The sequence below is a fragment of the Amaranthus tricolor genome, chromosome 13 (genome assembly GCF_026212465.1).
Source record: "Amaranthus tricolor cultivar Red isolate AtriRed21 chromosome 13, ASM2621246v1, whole genome shotgun sequence".
In the NCBI taxonomy this organism is placed as follows: domain Eukaryota; kingdom Viridiplantae; phylum Streptophyta; class Magnoliopsida; order Caryophyllales; family Amaranthaceae; genus Amaranthus; species Amaranthus tricolor.
Window position 1 is genome coordinate 10,859,752 of NC_080059.1, and position 13,445 is coordinate 10,873,196.

General features: G+C 29.9%; 1 pseudogene; it reads left to right on the plus strand.

Annotated features, from left to right (window-relative positions):
* The first annotated feature begins 7,208 nt into the window (after nt 1–7,208).
* LOC130797798 (flowering-promoting factor 1-like protein 2) lies at nt 7,209–7,903 on the plus strand (annotated as a pseudogene).
* The last annotated feature ends 5,542 nt before the right edge of the window (nt 7,904–13,445 follow it).

Genomic DNA, 13,445 nt, shown 5'->3' on the forward strand with positions numbered 1-13,445 from the left:
AGAATCAGATGGATGTGTGAGCAAGTGACCTTTCTTCACCCTATCTGCATGCCACCTTAAATTTAACGCATCTTTCTTTATAGAAAACAAGCGCTTGAATCTAGGTATTATTGGAAGATACCACAATACCTTAGCCGGAGGCCCTTTGGCATCCCGAGCCCCTTTACGCTTGTAGCGCGATAACCCACACCTAGGACACTCTTCTAAGTTCTCGTTTTCATTCCGATACAACACACAATCATTCAGACACGCATGAATCTTCTGGTACTCTAAGCCAAAAGAACACATGAGCTTTTTGGCATAATATATCGACTTTGGAAGTTCATTTCCCTCATGAAGCATCTCACCTAACGCTTCTATTAACATTGTGAAACTAGCGTTACTCCAATTGAACTTTGACTTAATGTTGAAAATTGTCAACACTGTTGTTAGTTTGGTGAACTTTGTACATCCAGGGTACAAAGGCTTTTGAGAAGCCTCTGTCAACAAGTCAAAAACACGAGGATGTTTTCCTAACTCATCCTCGACTCCCTCCATCATCTCATCAACACGATCCACATCCTCATCGACATTCTCTTCATTTGTCTCATACACATTAACATGATCTACTACATCCTCATTGACATCAACCACATTATTGACGTCCTCAACTACACTTTTCTCTTTGTAAACTCCCTCCTCACCATGCCAAACCCAAACATGATATTGAGGCCTAAACCCACGTTGAAGTATGTGCTCCCTAAGGATATCAACACTATCTACTTTTGATACATTGCCACACTTGACACATGGGCAATAAAAACTAACTCCCCCCCTCCTAACTTGATGTTCAACGGCAGCACTACAAAATTCTAATACGCCATCAATAAATTTTAACGATTCAATGCTTCCATACATCCAAGAACGATCATTTGTCATCCTAATTAGTGTGATTAATTAATTCAAAACAAAATTAATACACAACATTTAACATATATAATTAACGCAAATTAACCCTATTTAACCCTATATAACCAAAAACATATTTTAATGACAAAACATATATAACTAAAAAAAAGCCATTTTCTTTAATCAAATACACATAAATCAAAATAATAAGAAACTAATAATATACAACTACATACATAAGTAAATTATTCACATTCAAATATACAACTACATATATATATATAAGTAAATTATTCACATTCAATCTACCCTAAAAATCCTAATTAATTAAAATTATTCTTGAAGCTATTAAATCACAATGAAGCTATTCTTGAAGAACTTAAACAAAGATTGAAAAATTTATACCTTGAAGAAGAACAACCTTAGCCCTTATTTCGTGGGTTTTTGAAGGAAAAGCAACAATGGTGGGTTGAAGAACTTAAACAAAGATGGAGAAGGATAACGGTGTGCTCTACAATTGGGTATAGTACAGTAACCTACAATGTAAAACAAAAAAAAAAATTAGTATAATTTGAAGAATTAAGCCCTAAAATACTATAAAAACTTGAAGAACTAAAGGTTGAAGAAACAAAAGAGAGAAATTATACCCTAAAAGAACTTAAATGGTGAAGAACTAATGCAAGAACTTGAAGAAACGAAAATTGCAATGTCTCAGTCATGCTTGGGTTAAATTTCGTGGGTTTAATGTCGTGGGCAAGAAACAAATTGTAGCTTGAAGAAGAAGATGAGGGATTATGAACAAATTTTGTGGGTTTGAAGAAAATTGAAGCTTAGCTTGAAGAAGAAGAAGGGGGTCGATGAAACAATCGTGCGTAGTATAGTAGGTTTGAAGAGGGTTTATGAATGAGAACATAAGGTTTTGTAAAAGGAACGTTAAAAAGACGCGTTTTTAAAACGGTTATTTGCTGCGGGTAAAACAGAACCGCAATATAAAAGAAATTAATTGCTGCAGGCTCAAATAAACCGCAGCATATAAGCAAGTGCTTATATGCTTCGGGCTTAGTAAAACCGCAGCATATAAGGGCTTATATGCTGCGGGCATTAGGTGAACCACAACATTTGTATTATATATTTTTTTTGCTATTTAATGCTGCGTCTAAGGAAAACCGCAGCAAATGACATGCAACAAATACGTTTTTTTCCACTAGTGTTCATAGTAATTAAACAAACAAATATATAAAGCTTTTCCAACATTCAAGTTCTTAAAATGAAATATTCATCAAGTCTTTTGATTTTTAAAGTATAGATGCAACAATCATATTTCAAATTACATGAACCCAAACTCGAACCCGGACCCTAAGGTCATGGACTTAAATGCAATCTGGATCCATATAGGGTCCAAAAATAGGTGGATCCAGACCCTTTAATTAGGGTCGGGTCGGGTGACTCATACCCATCCCTACTCATGATAATGTTGTAACAAACTAAGGAAATAATAACTTACAACAAAGTATTGCTAAAAGAGCTACTCTTGTGAGGGATCATGTCTTGGTGAGATGACCTCAAATAAGGAGCCTATATTATCATGCCTCAACCTATATTCTCATAATATACATGAATTAGACTCTTTAATTTATATATGAGACGTGCCTCTTAATAAAATCATCTAATAAACAATATGTATTGAAAATATTACACACAAGCAAAACAAACATTATGTATTTCCTACCATTTACAATTAACTCTACAAATAAAAATTAAAAAACCATCAAACACTCCCTTCATCATGATCATGAGAGATCCGTACCTAAAAAATAAAGAAACAAGTTGAAAGAATGTGTTTTATGGACCAAATAAATCATTATCATCCGATATGTCCCCTATTCACATGGGCTATGAATGGCCAAAAGTGGGCCCAACTTTGGATGCATTGCTTATTTGCTATCAACCAACACAATACTCCCAAGTCCTATCCTATATATGCTTCATCAAAATTCCTTGTAAACAGTCCCCACGTCACCACGTGTGCCCTTCATCATTCCCTCGAGAAGGTCTCGGTAAATAACTATTATTTGTGAATTTAACAAATTATTTTTATGTAGTAAGATTTAATAGGGTGAGAGTTTTGTTATTTTAATTTATCTTTTTTGATTTGTTTATTTTATTATTTTTTTGTCCTTTTTATGATGATTTATAAATCACGGTGATTAATTAGAAATTTTTGCATTCCCACACCGCATCTTCTAGTAAGAACTAACCCATTGCTTGAATAAAGACTCAACTCAAGGAAATGATGAAACCTTTCATTTATTTGATTCTAGATTCACATTCTAAAGTAATGTTGATAATGAATATAGTAAAAATAAAGTTAAAGAAAAGAGAGTATTGTGTCCCATTGGCCAAATTATTAGGGAATTTGGAAATGGGGTGTATATAAATTATACTACACTTATTATCTTAAGAAAAAAATTGAAATATATTGAAAATTTAAAGTAAAAAAGTGATGACCCCTTTAGTATTTCAACCAGCTTTGTATAAGATCGTCTTACTGTGAGACAAGCTCATATAAGTAGATATTCATTAGAACATAAGTTGCTTTTAGTGGGATATATTTAGCCACCTTTAATTTAAATGTCACTACTTTAAATTTCTAATAGTATATTTAGTGGATTTAGTGACAATTACTAGACCTTTTATCAGCATAATAAAAAATCATACTAAAAAGCTTTTTGTGACATAGAATCTAGTGACATTTCTCATAAATCCCACTATAGACAATAGTAACAATTACATATGCGACTAAAGGCCAAATAAAGTGCCACTAAATCACTTTATAGTGGAACTTAAAATAAAAAACAACAATTATTACACTAAAAATATAAATCAATTGCATTTTTTAATGCCACTAAAACTAATGTAACGAAAAGTTAAACTTGTTCTAGTGATTAGTAAAAAAAATAAAACAAAAACTATGAAATTTGAATTGTACAGGACAACAATTTTTTTTAAAGAGTTGGGTTGACCCAATTGAGGACGCCTCAGAGTATGAGACAATCTCAATAAAGAATTAGTGTTGAAGTTTTTATTTTTTTAATTATCATAATCAATTTCGAAAATCACTTATAAGTTAGAGGTGTTCATGGACTGGTTTGGGCGGGTAGCGGACCGGGTAGTACCTAAAAAATCTACTCGTGGGTTCAAATACTCAAAAGCCCGCCCGCAATTGCGGTCATATTTTTTTGTCGCTACCCGTCTATTTTAAAAGTGGGCGGGAATTAAAAATATTTTAAATAACAATTAAAATACAATACATTCTTCAAAATACTCCAAATACATAAAAAGTCTCAAATATGCAAATTATATGAATATAAACATTATGTTGGATAATCCAACAAAAGTATTGCATCATCGATTTATCTTACAACAGAGTACGAAGTTCAGACATATACCTCTCCAAACACAATAAATTAAAAAAAGTATTTAAGTGGGTATGGAATCTAATTACTAAAGTTGGGTATGTAGTGGACAGTATACTACTAGTTTTATATCAATAGAATTAATTATTTAATAATTAATATATTAAACTTAACGGGTGAGCCGGTATACCCACGGGTATTTTTTAGCGTTGCTGCCCGCTCATTTATCTTGGCGAGCGGGTATTACTTGTCCAAATTTAAATTTTTTTTGAAAAACGTTATTCAAGTTCGCCCGTTTTTCGAACCGAATGGGTCGAGTTTGGCGAGTAACTGCACATAAACAGCTCTATTATAAGTATATTTCTATATCCCCTAAATTTGGATGATTCTTGTTTTATCTTTAAATATCCCTCCATCCTATCCTATAAGAATATACTATACATCATCCACTCCCATAATATAATGTAGTATAATGTCGTAAGCAAGTACGTAAGAGTGAGGAGGAACAATAAGATGTTTATGCATTTACCTTTAGGCAAGTAATTTCGTCGTACAAAATCCTAGCTAGAACAAGTTATTATGCATTTACGATCGGAAAATTACATATTATTTTAACGGTCTAATTGTTAGTCGATATTAATTGGTGGAAAAGATAGTTAGTATTTTAATGAAAATATCTTTTGATAATTTTATAGTTTTACTTGTTCTCCTTTAGTCATCTTATTTTCTATACCCTAAATTATATTACTATTTTTTTGTTTCTTTTTTAATAGCTAAACTTCTCCAAAATCTCTCACATCAACATAATATTCGCATATATATATATATATATATATATATTCCATAAAATATAATTTATTATAAAAGTGTAAGTACAACACTTTGCCCGTCACCAAATTTGTGAACGCTATAAAGCAAAACGGATATCAGCGCGTCGCCATCTGAGTAGTAGGCCACAAAATCAGCCTGTCACCAACCATCGCCAACCCAGCATGAAAGAGGCCACGACACCAACCCGTTTCTAGACCATCGCTAACCCAGAATGAAAGTGGCGACAACACCTCATATCGTCAGCCCGTCGCCACTTGACTTCTAATACCTTCTCTTTGGGTTTCGTCTAGTGTAACTTTTGTTGATATCAATCAACTATAATATCATCCCTATGACTAGTATTACAAAAAGAAGAGATAATTGACATCTGTTAATCAACAATTTTTAGAACCATAAAACATTCAACAGTAGACCCTAAACTACGCTAAAAATATGAATGGTAAACATCAAATGTAAACCGAGCTCAATTATTCAAAATATATGCCTAAAACAATAACAACATCAACAAAACACAAGCACAATCATAAGATCTTCAACCCACCTTAGTATTCAATATGATGAAAGTAAAAAATGTTTTTTGTTAATTGTAATTTTCCATTTAAAATAAGAGTTCTCTAACCTAACTAATGGCACACAAGTGAATGATCTATATTGTATATATTTAAAACCTCCCTTATTATCAACTGTTGGCATTCTTGAATTTTGAACACAAACCAAAATAAAAATTAAAAGAAAATCATAGAATAAAGGCGAAGGAAAATATTCTTTGGGGGACTCCCAATTAAAATAGTGTGAGTGATCACTCATCAGCCGCAAAAGCAATGAACAAAAAAAAAAAAATGAAGATTACGTTCAGAATCTGACTCCCACAAGTGTGGATACAAACTATGCATGATAAAGTTTTGAGTAGGATAGAAGACGACAATCTATACCCATAAAGGAAAATGTGGCCAAAAAGTAAGAGCACCTCGGCTTTGGAAAGACGCTCATATAGAGAGAATCCTGCAAGGGTAGATAATGAGTAAAATAAAGTTGAACTTGTAAGCCTTTTTCTTATAATATAAAATGCACCATCAGCAATTAAAAAATTTAAAAAATAAAGATAAAAATAAAAAAATAGTAAATTTGTAGTCATGTAAATGTGCAAAGAACAGAAACAAGTGAGAAAAATATTAGCCTATTCAATATTCATATATCATTTATTGATATGTATTTATCTATTCATTTTTAATTTCTTTGGTTTATGTTATTGCTTATTGGCCTTAATGGTTGTCCTGTGTTAGTTTGCTATTTATCTTGTGTTGTTTGTTTCTTCTGTAGGTAATTGTTGGACCGAGACTTTCATTAGCGGTAACCTCCTTAACATTTTTGAATGGGTAAGGCCATTAGGTTTGTTTCAGTCCTTACTAATGCTGATCATATCATCTATAACTGAGATATATTGGTTATGGTTACAACGATCTCATTCAAAACAATTCTAAATCATATTATACAACAACAGATATGTAAGATTCCAATGAGAGCGAAAAATCATTATTTATCTTCATTATCTGCACCCTATCTATTCACATGGGGAGCTGCATGATGAAAGTGGGCATTTAGTACTTTATTTAGTTTTCCATGGGATAAAATTATCTCATGTTATTGGGGGTTCCCCATATCATCCAATAGAATTACAATATAAAACATAACCTTTAAGCATTCCTCCCAGACTAAACCCACGTGTACCCAAAATAACAACCACTTTAAACAAAGCATATTCTCATGCCCTAGCTAGACAACAACTTGTTCCTAGTGGATGTCTCATTTTCTAGATTCTTATGCCAAACTATTTTGAGAGTCATCATATATCATATATTAACTAATGATTTTAATCATATCAATAAATATAAATTTATATATATATATATATATATATATATATATATATATATATATATATATATATATATATATATATATATATATATATATATATATATATATATATATATATATATATATATATATATATATATATATATATATATATATATATATACACCCTTATTCACGTACTTCCTCAATCACATAGACATAAAAAAAAAAAAAAAAAGAACTAAGAAAGAAAAATGTCGGGAGTTTGGAAATTTAACGACGGGTTGATTCGATTGGTGGACAACCCTCAAGCCAATCGAGGGGGGTAGCGAGCAAGTTCGAGCAAGGAGGCCAAGCAAGGTGCTTATACACCTACCTTCGGGCCAAGTAATATCTTCCTACCAAGCCCTTGAACAAATTCTTAAGCATTTAGGCTGGGAAAATTACTTAGATGGTGATCGTAGTCTATACCAATTTCATAGGGCTAACTCCATTGATTTAATATCACTTCCCAGAGACTTTTCCAAGTTTAGTTCGGTCCATATGTATGACCTTGTTGTTAAACACCCTAATGTTTTCCAAGTTCGTGATACTTAGATATATGAATAATAATTATATAATGCATTATAGTACACACATATGATGCAATTATACATTATTATTAATAAGTTAGAAAAAATGCTTTACCTGCATGTAAGATTATGTACGGGTCCTATTACGTATCATGTTGGTCTAAGCCCTTATTCACTTTATATGACTTCTGGTAGTTTGTAATTTTATGTTTATTTCACACTATTATATGGCCTTGTTTCTCGTATATTGAATAAATTATTATTGTTGATATGGAATTGAAGACCCATTTTAATTAGGGTAGATTATATAATATGCATGAATTCCATAATTGTTTTCACAATTTCAACTTTTATATTTGTTATATCTCAAATCCACTTTAGAAACTAGTTCACAAAATTCATTTTGAAAAAGGAGAAACTTATTTTGAAAAGTTAGGTGATATACAAACCAAGCATAAAACTATACTATAAGGTTTAACTAAATGATGTCAAATGATGGTATTTTAGATAAAAAATGGTTATATAACGAAGTTATAAATAGGGATAACAGATGGATAAAATTATATGAGTTTTACACTAATTTATCTTAGTTGGGGTAGGTATGAGTATAAGTTCGATAGTTAGTGGATGAAAATCACGGGTACAAAATATTTTACTAACCTGCCATGGGTAGTGGGTATTAGGTGGTGGTTATGAGGTCTTATCCACCTCTTATCCCCGCCACGCCCTATACCCACATGCCCCGCTCTATGTCCACTTAACCAATCCCATACCCGCTCACGCCATGTCTGCAGAGTACAATGTATTACTTTATTTTAATTTTGTATATTTTTTTTTTATTAAAGTCTATTGAAAAATTAAAGATATGGAAATGCAAGGGTTTGGGATGTTTGATGAGAGCCTTGTTCAAGTCATGACAGCCTTACCCAAAGCATTTTAAAGTATCAACATTGATCACTTCATCAAGTGATCCACATCTTAGTATCTCATGCATCATTGCACATTCATTATCACTCTCAAGTGTGTAAGCCATGACATGCAATTAAATAACTAAGTCATCTCCAACACTAGAGAAGTTGGCACTTGCTTTAATCATAGATATTAATTTTATTATATATATATAAAAGATTAAAAAATTTCATGTATTACACGGTCATAACACTAATAACTTTTTGCAATCGATGTTATCACAGAGAGACATTGTAAATCACTTATCACTTCCTTCCCACGACGTGTAAACAAAAAAATAGTAGGATTCTGATAGAATGAAATGTAGGATTTCTAATACAAGCCAGCAACAATTACATTTGACTTGCATTAGAAATATGCGCCATGGGAGATTTGGCACCGGAAGAATTATATATCCTTTTGATTTTGTGTATTATATTAGTTATATTGTTGAGTTTTTACAGATTTTTAAGAAGAATTAGGAAGATTTTGATTATACCTATTCCAATTTTGTCGTTGGAAGGCTCTTGAAGTCTGTAACTAATGCCGTAAATCTTGCAATAATACAATTTTCTATAAAAGTTATGCCTTAAAGATTGAACATATATCAAATTTTAACGCAAGCAAATTTTAAACGATCATCATTTCTCGTTCGGTTGTCGGAATTGGGCATGTAATATATCATTGGAAAGATCTTGAAGTCTAGATTCTAATGCTGTAAATATTGCAGTAATGTGATTTTCTTATCAAAAATTTTGGCCAAAAGAGTGATTATGTATCAAATTTCAACACAAAACGTGTGATTAGGTTTATTTTTTCCGATTTAAAAAATTATTTTCTTTTTTAAACTTAATATATTTTTTATAAATTTAATTATTATTAATAAATTTAGTTTAGTAATTATAATAGTTGATTTTATAATTAAAAATAAATTTAAGGGCATTTTAGTAATTTTATTAAAAAAAGGGTGGCAATAAAATAAAAAGGGTTGTGAAGTTTAAAAATTAGGTTTCAGAAATTTACTAGCTACAAATTCAAATTGATCAACTGGTTAAAAATGCTATACATATAAATTAAAATTCTTAATTTTTAATTAAATTGCAATAAAAATAAGAACTAATTTTCTCTAAAGAGAATATGGGGATTTTATCAAAAATGTTCATATATATATATATATATATATATATATATATATATATATATATATATATATATATATATATATATATATATATATATATATATATATATATATATATATATATATATATACATATACTTCTTTACAATTAGGAAGCTTAATGATATCACTATTTACATAAATATCATATAATCAAGGTTAATTATCAATAATTATCAATAAAAATTGGAAGAGTATAAGAATTGATTATAAAAAATTCCAAAAACTTAAATATAAATGAAATCTACATGATTATTTGATTTCTTTACCATTTTGAAGAAATTGAGTACAATTAAAATTAAAAATATGAATCACACATGATACTCAAGCAATTTGGTGTATTTTGAGGAGTTGTAGGTCCACACATATATATAGTCTCTTTCACTTCATCATTGTTATAAGGTAAAATAGTAAAACTAAGTATATATTATTGCATTTTGATAAGGAGTAAATTGAAAAAAAAAAAAAAAAAAAACCAAAATGGAAGAGGGAAAAGGTAGAAGAAATATGGGAATTGTAATAATGGTTTTAGTTATGATAAATGCTATTTATGTGCAACAATCAGAAGCCAAATTTGATGTTGGGTGCTTAGCCAAATGTCTTATTATATGTGTTCCTTTCCAAAACCCCCTGGCATGTGTTGCTAAATGTGGTACAAAGTGTTTAGTTGTTACAGATCCTAATGACCTTTGCCAGTTTGGTTGTGCTATTTCAAATTGTGCTTCCTATTTGACTAAGGATCAACCTGGTTAGTATTTTTACTCTACTTTATTCAAACTTTAGTTATATTAATAAACTCTCACTTTATGTGCCTCCAATTAATGTTTTTCCTTCACATGATGAAAATTTCTAATATAATCCATTAATTTTCAATTAGATTTTGAGTAAATTTTGAATTAGATTAATATTAGACTTCTCTATTAATAAGTCAAATATATAACACGCAAACAAAGCCATTACATAGAAAAAATGTCCATAAGCCACTATTTATCATCATCATACCTAATATTACGCTGCAGAGCAGGGTTTTGGGTGAAGAAAAGTGATGGACAATTCATACCCATACTCCCTTTACAAAAAAGATTAGAGAAAAGCGGTCGATTTTATCGAAAATGAAGTTTACCACTATTTATCATTAGCAAAAATATATGCTTTATTGATGCAATCACTTCTGACTCGAACTTTATGTTTTATGTTCTTAACAACATGCTCAATATTAATGATCCACATAAATCCATGTTCTTATTATTTCACAACCACTATACAAGAGAAGTTATAACAATAGATACTAGTTTCTTGAGAGGAGATTTCTAAAAAAAAGGTTTCTTCCAAGTTATATATTACATAATCTAATACGTCCTTTCATACAAGAGTCATTTGGGCTAAAAGTATGAATACAATACATGTCTTTTACATATTTGGAACTAAATATTTCACTTTAAATGAAAAGGTTGAGAATTGAACTTCTAACTTCTTATACGGTGGCTTCTAATACCATGTCAAAAAACCAATTAAACAAAAAATTTAAGCTGATAATTGATACCCCAGTCCCAGGATATGTTATATGAAAAAAATAGAGATGACTTTATATTTTAACTTATATATGAAAAATAATCATTTATGTTTTTTTACTTGAGTAAATTGTTACTTATGGATTTATATTGCAGCTTCCACAAAAGACGGGGAAACATGCGTGAAATCTTGTGGTGCAACATGCAATGCTCAACATTAATTAGTTGATTATAGAAGAGCTACATAATATATATGATTTTCTAGAAGTCCCTAATCAATTAATCACATTGAACTCATGTTTTGTTATTATGATTTACAAGATGTTCTTTTTTGTGAGAAGAAAATCAAATTGTAATGTCAAAATTTCATACATGAGGTGTTCTACAAATAAGAAGCAATTACTATGCAGAAAATAATGAGATTTAAATGGAATGTTTGAAAATTAAAAATACAATAACCGTTCATTTAAAATCTAAATAAGACATTAAATATTAATTGTATTAGTTATATAAATTAAAAATAATAAAGACAATTAGTTTTTGAAATTAGCAGTAATTCAATAAAAAGTTTACTCATAAGATACACATATGCCTGTTAAATTAGGCTGGACTTATTGTGAATGCCAGCATATTAACGGGGACACAAGTGCACACACTTCATAAGCCAAGGAGATATATACCATCCCAAAACCATATGACAATGGGAAGAAGGTCTCTAATAGCTTATAAAGCGTGCACACCATTTTCAATTTATCGATGTGGGATAACTCATCCCAACAATGCCTAGTATATTGTATGGCACAAAAAACTATTTTGAACCCTATTACACTTACTTTACTTGATATAAATTAAGTGTCCACATTCATCACATGTCTAAATATTCGACTCGACAGTGCTTGAAAAATTTGACATAGGGAACACTAATTTTCTAGAAGCAAATTTAGATGTATGATATGCAAATATGAATGCAAGATGGTAAAGATGTGATAAATGGGACATAAATCGAATTTAACAAAAAAAAAAAAATTATTAACAAGAATGACTTTAACAAAAAAAAACTTATAGGCCTTTAAGTTATTTTTCACGTATATCTACGTCTCTTTATCTTTCTCGAGTCGGGGGACTCTTTTGGCCGCGCTCTCTTTTATGAGTATGAGTTGCCACCGTCTTTTCCTCCCAGACCCTGACCTTAATTTTTTATGAGTAGGAGACACTGGGTAAGATAATAATGATGATGATAATGACGACTAATTAAGGGTGTCAAGAGTCAATCAGCAAAAATATTATATATCATCATAGAAGACATAGATGGATATACAAACCATCTCAGATTCCACAATTAAAAGGTGACTGTTAAATAGATTTGCAATTTAAAAACCTGATTTAAAATCAATAAAATAACGTTGATGTACCAAAGATTTAATTATACATACTATTTTAAGCACGTTGTGTACGCCATGAATAATTTAGCAGCAATTAAACATAATACTAGATAACTAATTATAAACAGTTCAAATCTTATCTAGGCAATCCATTCAATCATTATGAACCTAAAAAGTTTCACCTTTAAATTCATAACAAATATAAAATATGGAAACAATAAAGTGATTTACTAATATTTTATTTGGCATATAATGACATATGTAATTGTTATTATAGTTTATAAGTTGCAAGAAGTTTTAGTATGAATTTTCTTTATACTACTAAATGGTTTAAGAAATATCATTAAATTTACTATATATACCATTAGAAATTTAAAATAGTAACATTTAAAAATATATCCCACAAAAAATTAAGTTAAAAAAAATTAGAATAGTTACCTTATTTGCGACAATATGTCAATTGTACCGTAGCACAAGATTTGTCTAGTGCAGAATTGTGTGATCGAACATGTTAGTTTTTTCAAAGTTTTCCAACTACCTTCGTTAAGATGTATCGAAGTTATTGGAATGGTAACTAAAAATTCATATTGTTCAATGTATCCAAATCGTAATACAAATAAATAGTGATTATTAATTTTTCATTTAACTACAACAAAAATAAATAATAAATTACTTTAATGATAATTTGAGGGTTCTCATAAAAAATGTTTATACATCATACCTTATTATTGATTTATAAAAATCAAAAGTTATATCAGCGTGAAATAGATCTTTTTTTCAATTAAAAGTATCTTATTAGATGTATATTTCTTCATAATTAAAAAGGCTTATCAAATCACTAAAATTATATACATAATTAA